At 47.6% G+C, this 12,503-nt stretch overlaps 1 protein-coding gene across 1 annotated transcript in view; it reads right to left on the bottom strand.

Annotated features, from left to right (window-relative positions):
• Positions 1-12,503, bottom strand: part of fbxo10 (F-box protein 10) — a 218,558-nt gene that overhangs the window by 18,692 nt on the left and 187,363 nt on the right. The window lies entirely within an intron of this gene.

The raw sequence follows: 12,503 nt of genomic DNA, 5'->3' as shown, positions 1-12,503 counted from the left end.
GGAGGCCGCAAGCGTCTTGCGCCCTTTAGGAACTGAGATGCCAGGAAATGGCAACCAGGTGATAACCCGTCAATGCGTACATGGCAAGCCGAAATAGCGGCCAAATACACTTTAAGTGTAGAGGGAGACTTACCCTCATCTAACAGCTTCTGCAGAAACTGTAATATCACTGCCATAGGGCAGGAGACCGGGTCATGGCCCTCAGCCAGACACCAACTCTGAAACAATTGCCACTTATACGCATATTGCGACCGAGTAGAGGGCGCTCTCGCACTCTGAATGGTGGATATAACCGCCGTCGAAAGCCCTAAGGCTGACAGGCGCTCCCGCTCAGGGGCCAAGCCCATAGCTGCATGAGCTTGGGGTTCGGCTGCCATAGCCCTCCTTGGGCTTGGGACAACAGGTCCGCTCGCAGAGGGAGCTCCCTCGGGCGACCGTGCAACAACTGCACTAGACTCGGGAACCATATCCTCCGAGGCCACCGAGGAGCGATCAGGATCACTGTCGCTTGCTCTACCCTGACCTTCTCCAAGAAGGCGGGGAGCATCGAAATCGGTGGAAATGCGTACAGGAGCCCTGGCGGCCATTCGTGAGCCAGTGCATCGACTCCTAGGGGGCTGTAGAGGTCCTTCACCGAGAACCATAGGGGGCAGTGCGTGGTCTCTTGCGAAGCGAAGAGATCGACTTGCGCTGTGCCGAACCAGTCCCAAATGCGCTCTACCACTCAAGGGTGAAGACGCCATTCGCCTGCAAGAGGACCTCCTCTGGACAGGAGATCCGCTGCGTAATTACTCTGCCCGGTAGGTGAACCGCACGCAGAGAGGCTAAACGCGGTTGAGCCCAAAGCAACAGCCGTGTTACCAACCGGTGAAGACCGGGGGACCGCAAGCCGCCCTGGCAGTTGATATACGCCACTACCGTGGTGTTGTCTGACCGCACTAACACGTGCTTGCCTAGAAGCACTGGCAAGAAGTGCCGCAGGGCAAGGTCCACCGCTCTGAGTTCCAGAGCATTGATGTGGGCCGACCTCCAGGGTCCTGACCACACTCTGCGAGTCCCCGACCCGTTCCAGACTGCTCCCCAAACTTGGTTGGAAGCGTCGGTCGTAATAACCTCCCTTCGGAAGATGGGACCCAAGCGTACGCCCTGGCGGATGTTCGACGGAACTTTCCACCAGCGCAGTGCTTCCCAGCAGGTTCGGGATACCCTCAACCTGCGGTGTTTGTCTCTCCGCGGATGCAACGCGAAGGCATTGAACCAGGCCTGCAGAGGTCTCTGGTGTAGTAAGCCCAAAGGAAGGGCTTGCGAGGCGGCAGCCATCAACCCCAGCATGCGCTGACACAGCTCCATGCTGACTGTTTCTCTCAACCTGAATAGGGAGAGACACCGCTCCAGTGAGGCAACTCTTTGTGTCGACAGGGTCGCTTCCATGGACACCGAGTCCATATGCAGACCCAAGAATTCGGTCTGTTGGCTCGGCACGAGGCGGCTCTTTTCTGAATTGACCTTCAGACCTAGCCGCTGAAGATGGTCTGTAACCATCACTGTGTGCTGTGCCAACTGCTCCTTTGACTGCGCGCAGACGAGCCAGTCGTCCAGATAGTTCAGCAGTCGGATGCCTTGAGCCCGCAAGGGGGCTAAAATGGCGTCCATACACTTCGAAAAGGTTCGAGGAGCTAGAGACAGGCCGAATGGCAGGACACAAAACTCGTAGACCCTGCTCTGAAATGCGAAACGTAGGTACTTCCTGTGACCCGGAAAGATGGGAACGTGAAAGTATGCATCTGTGAGGTCTACGGTGGTAAACCAGTCGCCCTGCCGGACAGACTGGACAATGTGCCGGTGCGTAAGCATCTTGAACGACAACACCCGTAGGTATTTGTTCAGTAGTCGCAGATCTAAAATAGGGCGGAGCCCGCCGTCCTTTTTTGGCACTAGGAAGTACTTGGAGTAGAACCCCTGGTCGGTCAGAGCAGGGCATACTAGTTGAATGGCACGCTTCTTGAGCAATGCCTGTATTTCTGCATTTAGAGCTGAGGACTGAACCGAGTCCTTCACTGCAGTTACCACCACTCCCCTGAAGGGGGGGGGGTTTAACCTGAATTGAAGGGTGTACCCGGTGAGTATAGTCTTGCGCACCCAGATGTCGTTGGTGCATTGTTGCCAGAACAGAAGCTGTGGAACAGTGTAGGGGTGGGTTAATGGCTGCCGGGGTTTCTCAGGTCTGCTTAGGCTGCGCTCGCTCACGAGGGGCCTGACCAGAGCCACGAGGGCGTGGTCTGCTACCTCCTCTGGGGCGCCACCCTCCGCGCTGCGGTCTTGCAAACGCGGGTTGGCTGCGTGCTGAAACCCCCAAAGGGGCGGTTTTACTGCCCTGTGGGTGCGCTTGCTGCTGCGGCGGCGCCCTGCGCCATTGGCGCTCCTGCGGCCGCCTTGGCTGGAAAGGCTTGCTTGGCCACATCTTAGCCAACTGCTGCGACGCCTCACGCGCCTTGACGGAGCGTTGCAGCATCTCCTCCACCGCTGGGCCAAACGTGTGCCCCGGGGATATAGGAGCATCTAGCAACGGGGCCTTATCAGGCTCCTGTACCCTGGCCTGTGAGAGCCAGAGCTGCCTCCTTGCCACTACAAGGGAAGCAATGCTCCTGCCCTGTGCTCGCGCATTCAGCTGAGCCAGCTTAACCAAAAGCTGTGCAACTGCACCCAGCTCGGTTCTAAGTCCGACGGATGGGGACTCAGGCAGGTCGAGAATCAGCGCCGCCTGGTAGACTGTCAGGAGGCTGGCCACGTTAGACAGTCTAACTGCCTCTGTAGCCGCGGCATAACCCTTTTTTAGGTGGGCCTCCGTAATCCTACACTGCCTGTTAGGGCAGGAAGGGTCCTTAGCCAGCCCCGATAATGTCGGCGCCTTTACTAGCGCGGCGAACGCGGCGCCCACTGGCAGAAAGGACGCTAAACCAGCTTCGCTCGCCCCGTGCATGGTAAAAGCCGAAGCCTTGCGAGAAGTCACCGGGGCGGAGGCCGGGGCTCCCCAGGTGAACTGCACCTCCTTAATAAAATCCGGGAACGCCGGGAGCATCCTGGACTGAAGGGGCGGAGCCGATGGCAACTCAAATAAAGAGCGGCGTGTTGGCTCTGACGCAGGCCAGTCCACGCCTAAGTGACGGGCTGCCCTCTCCACCACTGACCAGATAGGGTCATTAGTATCCAGCACTTCAGGGTCGTCCTGCCCAGAGTGCTGGGATGCCACCTCAGGCTCTGTGTCCTCAAAGAGCGGGTCTGCATCAGATGCGTCCCTTGAGACAGCATCGGCGTCCCACTCTACTTCCTGGGGCACTGGTGGAGGAACCGTCAGCTGACTAGTGCTGGGTCCGGTTACTAGCTCTGGGGCCCGAGGCGCCACATTTGCTAGGGTCATAAGGAGGGATTGTTGTCCCATCATGAGCTCCATAAATTGTGACATCTTGGAGGTGAGCTCAGCCACCCCAGATGTGTCCTGGTAAAGCCTACCCCTCCGAGGGGAGCGAGAGTGCCTTCTCCGGCAAGGCGATCGAGACCTGGATCGAGACTCCCGACGGGGGCGAGCCCCGCGAGAGGAGGGACTGCGGGAACGTTCCCGAGCACGCCTGGCTGGAGATTTCTGACCAGCTGTAAGCTGGGAAGATGGGCTCAGAGGGAGCTGAGACGTCGCCGGCAGCGACACGATCGATGACGGTGGGGCCGAGACGGTGTGGGACGAGCCCGAGGATGGGGAACGACCTCCAACTGCCTTCCTCGCTCTCTGGAGAAGGGTGCGTGTCTGAAACCCCACACATAGCTGGCAGTATGCCCTATCTGCCAGGGCAGATGCGGCATGGTCCGGCCCCAAGCATGCGACGCAGTCTTCATGAGGGTCGCTGGCAGGCAACTTGGCCTGACAGGTCACGCAACGGTGGAACCCAGACATAGTAGAACGCCGAAGCGTCTAGTATTGACGTCAAGCACCAAAGAGTGTGCGTCGAGCACTGTCGCGTCAAACGCCGAGGTGCACGCGTCGGACGCCTAAGCGTCGGACACCAAGCGTCGAGCACCTGAAGTGCGTGCATCAAGCGCCGCCGCGTCGAGCGCCGAGGTGCGTGCATCGAGCGTCGAGGGTGCGTGCGTCGAGCACCGAGCGCCGAAGCGTCGAGCACCGAGGTGCGTGCGTCGAGCACCGAGATGCGTGCGTCGAGCACCAAGGTGCGTGCGTCGAGCGTCGAGGGTGCGTGCGTCGAGCACCGAGCGTCGAAGCGTCGAGCACCGAGGTGCGTGCGTCGAGCACCGAGGTGCGTGCGTCGAGCGTCGAGGGTGCGCGCGTCGAGGCGTCGAAGCGTCGAGCACCGAGCGGCGAGCGGCGAGCGCCGAGCATCGAGCGCCGAGCACCGAGGTGCGTGCGTCGAGGGTGTGTGCGTCGAGGCGCCAAGCGCTGAGCACCGAGCGTCGAGCGCCTAAGCGTCGAGCGTCGAGCACCGAAGCACGGAGCACCGAGGTGCGTGCGTCGAGCGTCGAGGGTGCGTGCGTCGCTGCAGAAGGTAAGGGAGTGTAGTGCAATACCACGTGGCGAGAACGCGCCGCGGGGGGGGGGGAACACTGCAGAGCAGACTACCCGCACACACACACGGTCTAGCCTAAGCTAGACCGAGGATGCAAAATGCGCGTGGGCCAAGGCCAACGCAACACGCGTCCGAACACACAATATACAATATATATAACAAAATATATATATACAATAAAATATAAATATATATACAAAATATATATATACAAAAAACCCACACAATAATAATTAAGAACAGAGGAAAGACGGGGAGACCACGAAGAACGCAATGCCGAAGCAAAGCGAAAAGGAATATATAATGTTAAACAATATATAATCCTAAATAATAATACAATAACAATAATAATAAACAATAATAACTCCGGAGAGTATAACTGAAATAAACTCGGAGAAGGGGATAAACCAGCTTCTCAAGCCTAAGCTTTAGTGAGTACAATCAGTTAAATAGCTCTAAGTCCTACCGCTACTGATGCTGAAGGCAAAAGAGGAAGTGACTCTCCGCGCGCTGCGTATAGTAAGCTCCCAGGGGGGCGGGCTTACACGGCAGCTTTGACATAAAGCTCAGCCAATCCCTACTGCCTGACGGCAATGTCCCATACCTTGATGGTTATTTTCGACTTGAAAGGGAACTGTTTTAAATAAATAACAAATAATAATGTCCCCATATATTGTTTCTTCCGTTATAAAAACTTTAGTAGTGTGGGGCGGGGGGGGGGGGGGAAATGAAAATTAAATATATTTAAATATATTTTAAAATATATTTTTGCATAATATATTACCAGACTTACCATAAATTTAACACTCATTACAAAATATATAAACTGGCTGAAACAAACAAAAAAAATATACAGTGCCGTGAAAAAGTATCTGATTTTCTGCATTTTTCACATTGTATTTGGTCAGATTTTTTTGGGGGTTGTAGTAGTATATAGAGAAAGTCTGAGAGAAAAAATGTAACCAACGTTTGGTGCTTCATTCATTTCATTTGTTTGGTGTGCAAGGTAATCAAACATGCAATCTTCAGGTGTGAAAAAGTTATTGCCCCCGCCCCTAGTTAACGCAACCCAATTAAAGGGATAATTAGGGTCAGGTGTTTGAGTACTTTGGTTAACAACCAGACCTGATTTGGGCCAGCCTTGCCCAATATAAATCTGACTAACTTTGGCCCTTACAATCAGAGTGAAGTTGTCAGCACACAGGTTCTAGAGGCACATCATGCCACGAACAAAAGAAATTCCTGAAGACCTTTGGAAAAAAGTTGTTGATGCCTATCAGTCTGGAAAGGGTTACAAAGCCAATTCTAAGGCTCTGGGGCTCCACCGAACCACAGTCAGAGCCATATTGTCCAAATGAAGAAAGTTTGGGACAGTAGTGAATCTTCCCAGGAGTGGCCGTCCTGTCAAAATCTCTCAAGAGCAAGGCGTAAAATCATCCAGGAAGTCACAAAGAACCCTAGAACAACATTCAGGGATCTGCAGGCCTCTCTCGCCTCGGCTAAGGTCAGTGTTCATGACTCCACCATCAGAAAGACACTGGGCAAAAATGGGATTCATGGTAGAGTAGTAAGACGGAAACCATTGCTCATAAGAACATAAGAAAGTTTACAAACGAGAGGAGGCCATTCAGCCCATCTTGCTCGTTTGGTTGTTAGTAGCTTATTGATCCCAGAATCTCATCAAGCAGCTTCTTGAAGGATCCCAGGGTGTCAGCTTTAACAACATTACTGGGGAGTTGGTTCCAGACCCTCACAATTCTCTGTGTAAAAAAGTGCCTCCTATTTTCTGTTTTGAATGCCCCTTTATCTAATCTCCATTTGTGACCCCTGGTCCTTGTTTCTTTTTTCAGGTCAAAAAAGTCCCCTGGGTCGACATTGTCTATACCTTTTAGGATTTTGAATGTTTGAATCAGATCACCGCGTAGTCTTCTTTGTTCAAGACTGAATAGATTCAATTCTTTTAGCCTGTCTGCATACGGCATGCCTTTTAAACCCATGATAATTCTGGTTGCTCTTCTTTGCACTCTTTCTAGAGCAGCAATATCCTTTTTGTAACGAGGTGACCAGAACTGAACACAATATTCTAGGTGAGGTCTTACTAATGCATTGTAGAGTTTTAACATTACTTCCCTTGGTTCAAATTCAACACTTCTCACAATATATCCGAGCATCTTGTTGGCCTTTTTTTATAGCTTCCCCACATTGTCTAGATGAAGACATTTCTGAGTCAACATAAACTCCTGGGTCTTTTTCATAGTTCCCTTCTTCAATTTCAGTATCTCCCATATGATATTTATAATGCACATTTTTATTGCCTGCATGTAGTATCTTACAATTTTCTCTATTAAATGTCATTTGCCATGTGTCTGCCCAGTTCTGAATGCTGTCTAGATCATTTTGAATGACCTTTGCTGCTGCAACAGTGTTTGCCACTCTTACTATTTTTGTGTCGTCTGCAAATTTAATGAGTTTGCTTACTATACCAGAATCTAAATCATTAATGTAGATTAGGAATAGCAGAGGACCTAATACTGATCCCTGTGGTACACCACTGGTTACCTCACTCCATTTTGAGGTTTCTCCTCTAATCAGTACTTTCTGTTTTCTACCTGTTAACCACTCCCTAATCCATGTGCATGCATTTCCTTGAATCCCTACTGCGTTCAGTTTGAGAAATAATCTTTTATGCGGGACTTTGTCAAAAGCTTTCTGGAAATCTAAATAAACCATGTCGTATGCTTTGCAATTATCCATTTTCAATGTTGCATCCTCAAAAAAGTCAAGTAGGTTAGTTAGACATGATCTCCCTTTCCTAAAACCATGCTGACTGTCTCCCAGGATATTGTTACCATATAGGTAATTTTCCATTTTAGATCTTATTATAGTTTCCATAAGTTTACATATAATGGAAGTCAGGCTTATTGGTCTGTAGTTACCTGGTTCGGTTTTGTCTCCCTTTTTGTGGATCGGTATTACGTTTGCTATTTTCCAGTCTGTCGGTACAACCCCTGTGTCAAGAGACTGTGGCATGATCTTGGTTAGCGGTTTGTAAATAACTTCTTTCATTTCTTTGAGTACTATTGGGAGGATCTCATCTGGCCCAGGGGATTTGTTTATTTTAAGAGCTCCTAGTCCCTTTAACACTTCTGCCTCTGTTATGCTAAAGTTATTTAAAACTGGATAAGAACAGGTCGACATGTGGGGCATGTTGTCCGTGTCCTCCTTTGTAAAAACTTGTAATCATTTAATATATTTGCTATTTTTTTTTCTTCATCTATGATTGTCGCAGACGTTATGACGAAACCTCGGATCATCGCTTCCCAGTCCCCTCCGCTCCCTCTGAATCGGCATCTCAAAGCCATGCCTCCACCTCCCGAAGACCCATCAAAGGCTCATACAGTAGCTCCTGGGCAAGTGAGTACCGAGACTTTTTTACAGTCTGAAGCGGCTGCTCCTGTGATCCATCCTGGGTTTTCAGTGTCTGCTGCAGGTGTTCTACAGGCCCCTGCCTTGCCTTCAACTATAACCTCCCAGGTTATTCTCCTCAGTCCAGACATCCAGCAAGCCCCAGCAGTCACATCTAGGACCACTACAGGTTTTCCAGCAGGCCCCCTCAGTGGTTACTTTTTTGTGTAATTCAGGTATCCAGCAGGCCCCTGCAGCCACTCTGGCCGCTGTGAGCATCCAGCAGGTCTCCACAGCGGTTCCTTCTCTGTCCAATGCAGGTGTTCAGCAAGCCCCTGCATACTTGACTTCTGCCTTTCCAACTTTGGGTGTCCAGCAGGCCTCCATAGCCCCTTCCTATTCTTTGCCTCTCACGGGCGTCCAGCAGGCCCCTGCCTTTCTGTCCAATCTCCTCTATCCCAGCATGCCCTTCCTCCTTCACAGGCTTGCAACAGGCCCCTCCTTTTCTTCTTTCCATGCCCAGTTCCTAGCAAGCCCACACAGCAGGCTCCTCACTCCCATCTCAGCTGGGCCCAGCTCTTTTTTCCTCTTCTTTCCCCACAGCTATGGGCATCCAGCAGGCCCCCATAACTGCACCCTCCTCTTACTCTCCCTCAGCATTTGGAGCTCCCCAGTTTCCCCCAGCTGTCCAGTTTCTTAATAACCACCCTTTACTTCCTCCCTCAGCAAGTTGTGTTTTTTTTTAAACAATGCTGTTGCCTTGCCTCCTCCTGAAAACTCCTTGATCTTCAACCCCAAGCCTATCTCCCTTTCCCTGTGCCACCAGATTTTAGCAGGTGCAGATATTAATTTGGTTTCCCCCTGAATCCTAGATTCAGCCAGTACCAGGGTGGTTCAGTGCGCAGATCTTTCAGTTACCCCCGCTTATTCAAAACTCAGAATTTATCCTAGCTTGCAGCCATTTTAGAGATATCATCTGTGAATTCTATCCTGACCGGCGCAGTGAGCTGGGTGATTACATCTAAATTATTCTCGACCTTTCTGTTAGATTGGAGGATCACGCTTCTTCAAATACCGCAAAGCCTTTTCTGCAAAAGCCGCTGCTCGTCTCCAGCAATGGAACCAAAGGATTTACTGGGGAGCCTTGGATCAAGATTTATATTCTCGTTTTTTCACTGGTCTCCAGCTGTTGGCATGCTCCATATCAACTCCACCATTTCCTGCTCCCTTACTGCCCCTCAGCCCCCCCTTCTGGCCTGTCCTCGCAATCCTTCCAGGTCTAAGGACGGATGTGGCCGTAGTATTACTTTCTCTGGCAGCTGTCAGATTTGTAGTAATTTCAATGAAGAAGCCTGCTCCTTTTCTTCCTGCAACTTCCTCCACATCTGCAACCACTGTGGGGAAGCACACTCACGATCTGTCTGTCCCTGTGAACCCAAACACTCAGCCCCCTCTATAAAAACCAAACCTTCCACTGCCAATGTTCCAAAATGACTGCTAAAATTTCTTTCTACACCTGTCAACACTCAAGCCCTGGCCACAGAGTTAATCAAGCACCCTGACACCTCTTTTGTCTCTTATCTTATTAACAGTCTCACTAAAGGGTTTTCTACTGGTCTCTTTTCCTTTCCCACCTCTTCCATTTATTGCAATAAGCTCCAATCTGCCATTCTGACCCTGACACTATCGACATTTTACTAAAAAAAGAGTTAAAAATCAATTCATGATAGGCACCTTTGAATCTCCTCCTTTTCCCGTATTTCGCAATCCAAACCAATCCAGAAGCCGACCTGCAGCCAACTCCGGTTCCTCCCTATTCAGACCTGACATTCCCGTGAACCATCCTCTGTATCCTCTGGTTCTGCAAGCTCAAGAGACTTCTCTTCTCGGTATTGCTCCCCACACCCTTCATTATTTCCCTTCAAAGCAGAGCTATATGAGTATCAAAGTATCAATTGCTGGTATCCAGTTTTTTCACAAACTCACATTTGGTTCCCCTAGTTTGACACTTGGCAACTCTCAGATTTCATTAATTCTGAAAGGGCTTCAAAGGTCAGAATCACCTTCCCCCTCAAACCCGCCTACCTATCACTTTTGACATACTTTCCCAGTGCATCTTCTTTATTCGTTCTAGTTACTCATCAGTTTTTAGACAAAACTCTTGAAGCTCTATTTCTCCTAGCTTTTTGGGGGGTTTCTGAGGTGCTCAGAGTTTACAGCACACTCTTATAAATTTGTTATTAACCTTCCTCACAATTCTTCTACTTGTTATAGGTTAAAGAACCTTTTTTCTTCCAGACAGAGGGAGCATTGTGACAGTACCATGGGTCTTGTACTTCTTGATAATAGAAACAAGTTGAGATACTCAAATGCTTGGAAATCTTTTTATATCCTTCTCCAGCTTTATGACAATAAATCATTTTTCTGCCTAAGGTCTTTACTTTTTCCTGTATTGACTTAATGGTAATGACAGCAATCATCCTATGCCTAACCCTTTTAACTCTCTAAGAATGTTCACCTACAATTCAGCATTTTCTAGACTTTTCTAGAATTAGGTTCTGCATTATCATATTAATTTCTGTCACCTTGAAGACAATACTATCATTGAATTTTTTCAATGATATTTTTCCTCATCCACAAAAGCAAAACTTTTGCTACAAAAGATTTCCCTATAATTCTTTGTTTTTGAGACATTTCTAGAAATTATAAATTTCCATTAGGGTATGTAAACTTTTTTTTTTTTTTTTTTTATAAATTTAGTCGTTGCCAATTATTTTTATTATTTTCTCCCAATTTAAAATGGCCAATTATTTAAGCTCAGCTCACCGCTACCACCACTGCGCTGACTTTGAAGTCTGACAAAGGCTTTTATGCTAATTTGGAGAAAGAAAAAAACACTCGTGACCACATTATATGCAATTACGCCATCGATCTAATTCAATCAATTATAATTAGGGGTCTACTTAAATCGTGGTAAATTTACATATTTTTCACGGGTAGGTTGCAGAATAAAATTTTGTGGACATTTCGCAGACCTGTTTAAACATTAAATAAACCTAAGTAGACAGTATTTCAGAACATTATAAAGCCTAAAAATAGTGGTACTTGCTTCCTTACTAAAATAGAGTGCTGTCATTTGTTAAAGCCAAGCATGCAGCATCCCCCAGCAGTTTACTTGCTCATACATTGAGACTGCACGTCTGCATCCACTGAATTGGTTGGAAGTTAAGGCAAAACTTTGCCAAGTTATACAGATGTGGAAATCAATTAGAAACAGTGCCAAAGCGTGTTTACCCAAGGGCATCTGGCATACTGGCATAAAGGCAATATATGCAGCAGGTTCGTTATCATGTTATTTGTCCCATCCAATAATTTATTTTATTAATACCGAGTCAAAACAAAGAAACCATGCCTATTTGGGTCTAAAATTACAACTGCGTTTGGTTAATGAAAGCTGTTTATTTCTCATTCTGTTCAGCAGCCTCTGTAGTAGCCTTTTGTTTAATGTGTGATTCTGAAGCTAAATACCGCTCAATCGTGTTTTCTCCAAAGACACATTAATATATGCAAAACAATTACCTCCATCTGCATGTACAGTTTCTTTGGGAAATATCTTGACACGATCAATCACCAAAATATATTTAGCTTTTTTGCTCTGTCATTCAGTTCTGGTATTTTATCTCCAATGCTGAAAACTAGATTTTAGCAACCTAAATCAAAAAAATGCAGCACTGACTGTCCCACCCCCTACTGCACAGTACAAGTAACAGAAAAGCAGTACAGACGCACTGATAGGCTGATTAAAACTTTGTTGCCATTTGAATAGTAAACAAGAATGTTAACCACTTTAGAGAATTGTTTTTGTAAATGTTATTTGTGGACGTTTTTTGTTTATTTGTTTTTTGCTTAAGTGCAAAGCACACAGGACGGTGAAGGAATAAAAAAGGGCTATCTACAGAAGGAAGATACGTAGTTTGCATCGCTTTTGTTGTGCAGTAGTTCATTTAAGCAAGGTTTCTTTTTTTTCCTCTCTGTACTTGTTCGGTATGCATTGGCCCCTAAAGAGGTGAATTGCGCGGTGACCCCTCAATTTCACGATTTTTGTGAAATCACGATTTAGGTAGACCTCTAATGGATCATTCAAAAAGGGTTAAAACACTCAATGCGGAAATGAATTGACATTGATTGGTACTCAATAGGAAACTGAAAGACAGCTTTTCTTGTTCTGAAATCAACACCTTAAAATTACTGTAATCAATTTATTGATAGCTGCAGAAAAAGCAATTCTGAGTAGGAGCAACAGCACACCCGTATTTATTAGTGTATGTTTGAGAACAATGGGTTTGGTTCCAAAGCTGATGTTAAAAACTGTTACCATGTATTCAAACATGTCATTTATTAACTTAACTATTGAGGTCCGAGATGAAGTATACTTCAGTGTTACAATTAATTATCAGTTTTATTTATTCGAAATATATTTATTTAGTTTCTTTTTTTATGTATCCTTCCACATGAACATTCTACAAA

The sequence above is a fragment of the Acipenser ruthenus genome, chromosome 2, assembly GCF_902713425.1.
Source record: "Acipenser ruthenus chromosome 2, fAciRut3.2 maternal haplotype, whole genome shotgun sequence".
Lineage (NCBI taxonomy): Eukaryota > Metazoa > Chordata > Actinopteri > Acipenseriformes > Acipenseridae > Acipenser > Acipenser ruthenus.
Note: the sequence above shows the minus strand (reverse complement) of the source record. Positions and strands in the feature narration are given on the sequence as shown.